We start from the raw sequence: 9,542 nt of genomic DNA, 5'->3' as shown, positions 1-9,542 counted from the left end.
GATGCTCAAGACACATGACGGGAGACTCAAATTGTTTTATAAAGCTTGCTCAAGTAAATGGTGGAAAAGTTTCATTTGGAGGAAATAGCAAAGGAAGTATTGTGGGTTTTGGAACCGTGAAAATTGGTACTCTCACAATAAGTAATGTCTCCCTAGTGGAAGGACTCAATTACAATCTTCTCAGCATTAGTCAATTGTGTGATACTTTGGTTTCAAGATCTTCTTTCAAGAAGGAACATGTTACGGAATCGGTAAAGACTCTACTCAATCTTTCATGGGTCGAAGACATGGAAATATCTATCTTCCGGATGTGAAACCAAATGAATCGCAATGCCTTATCTCAATTCAAGACGAAGCAAGCTTATGGCACAAAAAGCTTGGTCATGTCAACATGAAGCAATTAGCCAAAATTTCTTCAAAACAGCTTGTTCGAGGACTACCCAGATTGCCATACCAAAAGACCGATTCATGCACTCCATGTATTCTGGGAAAGCAGGTAAGAAATTCTTTTAAGCCAATTAATTATGTCTCTACTAATCATGTACTACAGTTGCTGCATATGGATCTCTTCGGACCAACCAGAACTCAAAGTATTGGGGGTAAGAAGTATTGCCTAGTAATTGTTGATGATTACTCCCGTTTTACTCGGGTATATTTCCTTGCAAGTAAGTCTGAAACCTTTTCGTATTTTAAAAAATTTGCTAAAATGATTCATAATGAAAAAGGATGTGTTATATCAAGTATAAGAACAGATCATGGAGGTGAATTTGAAAATCAAGATTTTACAAAATTCGTGATGAATCTGCTGTAAGCATGTGTTTTCCTCTCCATATACTCCTCAAAGCAAAATGGAGTTGTGGAAAGAAAGAACAGATCTCTTCAAGAAATGGCTAGAACTCTTTTAATTGAGAGTAAAATTTCTTCTCAATTTTGGGCTGAAGCTGTTTCAACACTTGCTATATCATCAATAGAGTCTTCTTAAGATCTATTCTTCGAAAACCCCTTATGAGTTATTCAAAGATAAGAAGCCTATTGTTTCATACTTTCATGTATTTGGGTGCAAATGTTTCATATTGAAAAATGCAAAAGATCAAGTTGGTAAGTTTGAAGAAAGATCAGATGAAGGTATCTTCCTTGGATATTCTACTTCAAGCAAAGCCTACAGAGTCTATAACAAGAAGAGCCAGACTGTGGAGGAGTCAATGAATGTCAAATTTCAAGACTCAACGCAAGATAAATCAAGTCGAGACTCATCAAGAAGAGTCGAACCCGCTCTGAACCCTCCAAAGTCTACAACTCAAGAAGCATCTCGGACTACGGAAAACCAGCTTCAAGATGTTCGTGAAGATCTAAACAAAGAAAGAGATCATCAACCGATAAATCAACGAGTAAGCGGAAGCATAAGTCTAGTCATCCCAAAGATCTTATAATCGGCGAAATTAATGAAGGAATTCGCACCAGATCCAAAAGGCGAGAAGAGTCTAGTCTTTGTGGCACTCGTTTATGAAATTGAACCAAAGAGCATAGAAGAAGCTTTATCGATGAAAGCTGGATTGAAGCTATGCAAGAAGAGCTCGAGAGTTCAGCATAAATGATGTCGGAAATTGACATCCAAACCTAAAGGTAAAACTGTTATTGGAGCTAAATGGGTTTTCGAAACAAGATGAACGAGAAAGGAAAAGTCGTACGAAATAAAGCAAGACTCGTGGCCAAGGGATATACGCAAGAAGAAGGAATAGACTATGATGAGACTTACGCTCCGGTGGCAAGGTTAGAAGCTATTCAACTATTACTTGCGTTTGCTTGTTATAAGAATTTAGGTTATTCCAAATGGACGTAAAAAGCGCCTTCCTAAATGGATTTATCCATGAGGAAGTATATGTGGAACAACCACCAGGGTTTGAAGACCCAAAGAAGCCGGACTTAGTCTTGATCGAAAAGGCTTTGTATGGTTTAAAGCAAGCACCTCGGGCTTGGTACGACAGATTGAGTAAGTTTTTAATTCAAAATGGTTTTGTCAAAGGTAAAGTAGATACGACCTTATTTATCAAGAAGGAAAACAAAAGTTTCTTACTTGTTCAAATATATGTGGATGACATTATTTTCGGATCCTCTAATGAGAATCTGTGCAAGAAATTTTCTAAGTCTATGCAGGATGAGTTTGAAATGAGTATGATGGGAGAATTAACATTCTTTCTTGGTCTTCAAATAAAACAATTGAAGGAAGGAACTTTTATTTATCAAGAAAAATATGTGAATGATCTTGTCAAAAGGTTTGACTGGAGAATTGCAAAAAGGTCGACATTCCAATGTCAAGTTCTTTAAAGATAGACAAAGATGAAGAAGGGAAGAAAGTTGATCAAAAGCTGTACAGAGCATTATTGGATCACTTCTTTATCTTACCGCCTCTAGACCTGATATTTTGTTGAGTGTTTGCATCTCGTGCTAGGTTTCAATCGATCCTAGAGAATCTCATCTCGGTGCTGCGAAACGCATCATTAAATACGTCGCTTCATCATCAAGCATCGGTCTTTGGTATCCTAAGAAGGGAGACTTTAATCTTCCGGGATATTCGGACGCAGATCGGCCGGTTGCGAGAGTTGATAGAAAGAGCACTTCAGAACTTGCCGGTTGCTTGGAAGTAGGAAGTGTCTTGGTTTTCAAGGAAACAAAGCACCGTGTCTCTTTCAACAACGAAGCAGTATGTAGCTCTTGGAAGCTACTGTTCGCAAATTCTATGGATAAAACAACAGCTAAGAGACTTTGAAATTGAAGACTCATGCACGGAGATTAATTGCGACAACACCAGCGCTATCAACCTCACCAAAAATCCAATTCTCCACTCAAGAGCAAAGCATATAGAGATTCGACATCACTTTATAAGAGACCATGTTCAAAATGGAGATGTTTCAATTCAATTTGTTGACTCAAAGAATCAAGCGGCGGATATATTCACAAAGCCTTTGGAGAAAAATCAATTTGAGTCTATACGGTCCAAACTCAACATTTTGAGGTATGAGGATATCAAAGTCTAAAGACTTTCAGACTCAGGCTTACAAGACTTTATCTACTGTCTTGGCTCGACCTTCAAACTGTAAGTCTTTCTCTCTCCAATCTTATCTTGAAAAGGTACGATCATCGTTGTGTTTAAATTGTTGCTATATTTAATTAACATAAATATTGCATCGATTCATTTTCAAAAGGAAGTTATTTTTGAAATAACTATTTTTGCGGATAAAGACAGTTATTTTGAAAAGGCATATTTTTATTTCCTTTGTGACGGTTTGTTTACTCTTCTTTTTAACCAAACGAGCACTGTCGATTTCTCTTCACTTTTCTACTCTCTCTCAAAAACCCTAGAAAGCATCGATCCTCCATTCCCGTTTGTCTTCTTCGCTAAATCTTCAAAAAGTTGTCATCTTTTCTCGGGAAAGTCAAGCAAGGAAACTTCCAAACACTTTGTTAAAGATGTCTTCTTCACGAAAGTCGTCAAGAATCGCAAGCGGGGGGACCACAGAGAATGAGTGAGGGGCCTACGCACTTCGATCTTGCGAAGATGAAGTTACTCCGGATCAGCAACCGAGCCCACAACATTCTCAGCAGCGTCATTCTCCACCATCTAGTCCTCAAGGCGTTGTTGATCAGCATCGGGAAGAAATCATCGAGGAGGGGACCCGTAAGAGTTCAAAAGCCCGCTTTTATTTACAAGCTATATCGTGCCTTAAAAGGAATTCGTACTCCTTTGAACTATGTTGATGAGTTTCTTAGAGACAAAGGATATAGGAACGAATATATCTTTCTCGCGAAAAATGGAAAGTTTGGGAATCGCTCGTAAAGGGGTGGTCGAGGAAACCCTTGCGAATATCCCAAGTGATCCTCGTGATGGGGCCGAATCTGTAGATGGGAATGATGATGACAATCTGTTCAGTCTATTTCAACCGAAAATGGGTATTGCGGCTGAAATTCAAGGAAAAATGGGAGATTTGTTCAGATCAAAGGAACAAAAGGATCTCGTACTTGAAATTGCTGAAGCGTGGGGTAATAAACCCTAGAAGTGTGGACTTTGATTTTCTGGATCTTTGTGAAAGTGAACTTGAGGGAAAAGTTCAGTTATCTTCAACTTGAAAAGTTTTGCTCGACTCTACCGAGGCTTATCTTTTGAATTGACTGCATATTTCTATTCAAATCTTAGCTTTTTGGATGCGAATAGATTCTCCTTCAGTGTTAAAGAACAAGACTATGTTGTGGATATGAATATGCTGGCAGATGTGCTAGAAGTTGAGAGAGGCAGATATCAACCAATCAAAGTTTCCATTGCTGGGGCTACACTTGAACTGGTGAAGGACAGGAGAACAGATGAGAAGATCACTTACTCACGGATGAATGCATTCAACATCTTGCTTCACAAAATTGTGATCAATTGCCTTCGGCCGAAATCAACTTCCAAAGCGATGTGTCAAGTTCTCGAGGCAAAGTTGATGTATGCCATCCTCTCGTGGTAAGAAGTTTTCTCTCCCTCATACTTGTTATGTTTCATATGTATAGAGCAGTGATGAAGGACAGAGGTCAACTCCCTTACCCAAGCCTTGTTACGAAGTTATTCAGACATCTGAATATTCAGCCTCCGCAAATCTTTTGTGTTCGATCATGCGATCATATGGTGGTAGGACTGAAAATGGTAACCAAAATGCGTCGAAAGGAACCGAGCAAGGAATTGGAGAAATTCAAGGAGAAGACTCCTACCAAATCTCATCAATTCTCTTCGCTGCTAAGAGAAAAGGGAAGGAGCCCATGGCTGCTTCATCAAAGAAAAGAAGAGCTCTCCTTGTTGAGGATGAAGATGATGACGAAGACATCACAATCTCTGCAATGGCTTTGAGGAATTTAGGTCGTCCTGTTCCACAGAAAGAATCGGAACAAAAGACGAAAGAAGCAGAGGAGAAGGAAGAAGGAGAAAGAGAAGCAGAGCAAGAAGCGAGAGAAAGAAAGATGAAGAAGAAAGAAGAGAAGAAGGAGAACCCGAGGAAATCTCTTCTCCACCCGTAGGCATGGAAACGGGGAGATCGGGAGAAAGGAGTGACGTCTTCACATCCGGATGCAAGTGAAGGAGTCGGTCACTCGCCCGCACCCGAAGATGTTTATGCATCTCAATTTCCAGAAGAAGGTCATGAAGCTTCATCGCCAAACTTGCGAGATTATGCTGATCCACCATCGTCTGCTTATACTCCAGATCGAGCCGAAACAAGTACTCAGACTGATAATGGAGCAGATTTTCGTAGAATCATGTATATTCTCTTGGAGATGAAAGGTCAGATTTATGCCTTGGGATGCGAAGTTCAAAGCTTGAAGAATGAAGGTCAAGCTTCTTCTGTTCATTAAATGAAAAGATGCAAGCCCTCTCTATTCGAGAATCAGGCCAATGCCAAGAGTGAGGAGGTTGTACAGTGAAGGAAGACTTTAAAAGGCTGGAAGACATTGTTCGAGTCTATGGAAGATTTCCAGCTTGTCCGCGTTCCCAAGCAATCTTGATTTCATCTCATCCTTTTTAAATGATGACAAAAAGGGGGAGAGATGCATGATTTGAAAACTTTCAATCGTTTTTAACTCGTTTGTTGGATTGTGTTTAACTATCTCGTTTGTTTTTGACAGACTTTGACTTTGTTTTGTGTCGGATAAGAAGCGCCTAGACTTGGACTTGACTTTACTGCTTTTATTAATCAATATTGATATCTTATGAATGGCTTAATCATATACTGGACTAACCTATTTTCTGTGGTTGCAGATTCTAGTGTTATTCTATTAGCCATTTATTTCTATAAGATATGCATATGTGGTTGAGAAATGTTTTGCAGGTCAAAGTTATCCAAATCTGCAGGAAGGTTTTGTCACCATCAAAAAGGGGGAGATTGTTGGAGAAATCCTCGTGAAGAGTTTTGAAGTTGACAAAACGTTTCCATCAGTCTAGTCTGAAGGTCAGCAGACTCTGTTGGTTAAAGTTTGAAGACTTCCGGACAGCCAGACTCAAGACTCAAAGTCTATCCTCATTGGTAGTCACTGATCCGTTAAAGAAAGGTTATCCCGAACTGAATGTTTTGCTCAGGATTTAACCTTATCATCTGGAGAAGATCTCATGGCTGGAGAAGACGTATCAGAATCCTTTGATTGATCAAATTTGATTCAATGATTGAAGATTCGATGATTGTCTAAATATTATTGGAAGGTTCTACTTATGGAAACCGAGATCCTGATTGTATGGGCGAACAGGATTGATAGGCTATCAACACGTTCCTTTAATAGCTCGAATGATCTTCCTAATTGATTCCGTCCAATGGGTAGATTGGAGGAATTCCTTTGGTAAGTGCCAACGGGTATGATGGCATAAAGGAGTATATAAGGAAGACGTCCTTAGTTGTTCGAGGAGTGCGCGATAGAAAAATTCCAAAGTCTGAAGCTCCTATTTGTTTAGATAAATCCTTTGAGCGAATACTTGTATACAAAAGAGAGTCTATATTTGTGAGAGACCTTGAGGAGGTGTGGCAGTACATCTACACTGTGGAATCAAGGCAAAGCTGTGCTGTAACTACTCTTTTGATCATAGTGAAATCCAGCCGGTGGGCTGTCAGTGCGGAAGAGTGGACGTAGGCTTGGAAAAGCTGAACCACTATAAATCCTGTGTTCCAATTTCTCTCTTCCTACCTTGATCGTATTTCAATTTGTTAAGAATTGCTTCCGTATATCGACAAATTGTTTGTGCGCCTATTCACCCCCCCTCTAGGTGTTTATACTAGCAATATCACTGTCGAGTGTTCTCAGCAGTGGGTTTAGCAGTAATAGGACTGCATTTTGGTTTTCATTGGGTTAGCGGGATTGCTTTGGTTGAACTCCTATACTGATCTGTTCCACTGATTTAAAGGTTTTCTCAACAAAACATGAGATTGAAAGGCCCACCTGATATTAAGGCATGCGAGGCAGGCGGAAACTGGACCAAGGTCTCATTCAAGCCAGACTTGGCAAAGTTTAACATGACCCACCTTGAAGATGATGTGGTTGCTTTGATGAAAAAGCGTGTGATTGACTTGGCTGGGTGTCTCGGGAAGACAGAGAAGATCGAGGTGAACGGGAAAAGGGTTCCTGTGAAAACATGCGTCTGTCTCAAATATGCCTATGAAAACAAACCAGAACGTTCCTTCCTCCCAAGGTTCTCTCCTTTCTTTTTGTCTGATTAGTGTCATTTTGTAGTTCGGAATGGTATTCTGAATACTTAATTTACTTGATTGGATCAGTATTCAGGAGACTGTGAGGAGTGGTGGAAGTCTGTCTAAGCCTGAGCGAAGGACAGTTTCAATAGGTAGTTTGAATACTTTCTTCTGTAACGGGCGAATATAGAGCTAGATAGCTACTGAACGAATTTAACATTGTGAATTCTAAAACAGTTCAGCTTGGTGAATGGGATAGCTACTATTAAGGGAGGGACACATGTCAAGTATGTGACCAATCAGATTGACAACCAAGGACTTTCGGATTGAAGTGTGCATTATCTGACAAGTTCCTACAAAAAGGTTGGACATTCTTTAGTGACTTTAACGAAATTGACCGATTGATTTTTAGGAGACTTTTGTTTATGGTTGCTATAATGCAGTGGAAGCGTCTATAACTGTCCAGTCGCTCCTCTCACCAGAAAATTATAAGCAGAGCAAAGACCTAAAGCAAACTTTATCGTGGAAGCGAGTGCTAAGTTTGGTCACCCTACCTTCGCCCTCGTGAGAAAGTCCACTCTCTTCGACCTTGCCAAGGCCAACATCACTGAAGGATTCAGGAGCTTAGGCGTCAATTTAGTTCATGTGAGTAGTTCTTCCTATGCAATCCTGTTTGTTTCCCGCATTTGATGCTCCTTTGAGCAACTGAAGTGTCCCTTGCCGTTAATCTCGCTAGTTAAGATTTTTCTGTACATTAATCACGATTTAATTACAGTAGTGATTAGTGTGAGGGGCAGTTCTTGAAGCTTGAGAATTCCAGGGCAACGTCCTTGTCTGGAGATATTAGGATTCTTACATCCATTAGTCTTCACCTTAAGAGCCTAGTAGATGATATGAGTGTGTTGTGGTTTATCTTGGCATAATACCACCTAGTGGGCAGATCGTGAAGGTTCTCTTCATGTATTTCGTTGAGAAAAGAACATATGGATGCATCTGTCTGCCGGTTGTTTGATGAATCTATTTACCGAGAGAATTCTTCTTCAATTCGAGCCGAAAGTAACCCTAGGAAGATCAATGGCTCTGTGATTTATTTATTAGCCAAATTCTAAAACTCTCCACGCCAATATGCAGTGGTGTTTAACAAGGAGGATGACATTGGCACCTACACCATTAAAGTTGTGGATGATCCAAGGATCTTGAACAAAATTCTGTACATCAAACCTCTTGCCAACACCTACTCTTTTAGTGAGCTCGTGTCATTGTGGGAGAGAAAGATCGGCAGGACTCTAGAGAGGGTGTATGTTTCGAAGGAGGAGGTTCTGAAGAATATTCAAGGTTAGGGATGCATTTCTATTGGATTTAAGCGCGTGAATCGTCTCTATTCTCTCTAAGATTTAAAACTTGTCCGGTCATTGCAGAGGTGGTGGTTCTGCTCAATGTGATATTGGTAGTATTCCATTATGTTTTCATGAAAGGAGATTAAATCAGCTTCGAGATTGAGCCATCATTTTGAGTGGAAGCTTTAGAGCTCTACACTAATGTCAAATCCACAATTGTGGATTAGTATTTGGATCAGTTTGTCTGATTATCGAACCCGATTGTGCTTGATAAATTTCTCACATCGGCTTGAATCATAAAAAAATATAAGATGCTGCTTCTCATGATCCTAGTGTGAAGTGTTGCTTTCGCTGATCATCACATGCAATGTACAACCCCAAAGGCTGAGGACATCCTATGAAGTGCTTGGAGAAATTACTTATGTTTTGGAGATTGATATTGGGTTCATGGGCCAAGCTGAGCTACCACAAAGACACGGGTTTCTCTATTTTTGTATATTGTATTGTCTTTCACGTCTAAATAGTTCGTGGACGATCACTGTTTTGAAGTTAGATACTTAACGTGTCAGCAGGAATGAAATTTCTGTGGTGGCCTGATTATGGATAATCTTAAAGAATGACAAGTTAAAACAGGCGTAAACCAACTAACAAACTCCTCACAATGTCGAGTTATCATTAATGTTTCGGGGACTTTTATAGACTGCAGGGAACAAACACGAACAAAAAGAGGCATGCGCCATCAATCTGGATGACTCTTGAGCCAAATTCTTATCCCAAAAGCCCAGCATTTTGTGGATTGTTGTCTAATTAGGGGTGTGTTTGGCTCAATTTTTTCCAAACCCACCGTAAATCGAGAATATTTAATGAAGAAACATAAAATAGCTTTATTGTCAGAAAGTAACAATCAATTACTGTAAAAAGATATCCTTCTTGAATTCCTTGAAGAACATGCAGCCAGCATAAGTTAGGGCCGTCAATTTCTTTTCTATCTCAAAAAAAAAAAAAAAAA

Source organism: Eucalyptus grandis, chromosome 2 (assembly GCF_016545825.1).
Source record: "Eucalyptus grandis isolate ANBG69807.140 chromosome 2, ASM1654582v1, whole genome shotgun sequence".
Classification (NCBI taxonomy): Eukaryota; Viridiplantae; Streptophyta; class Magnoliopsida; order Myrtales; family Myrtaceae; genus Eucalyptus; species Eucalyptus grandis.
The sequence above is the reverse complement of the archived record's forward strand: the minus strand, read 5'-3'. Positions refer to the sequence as shown.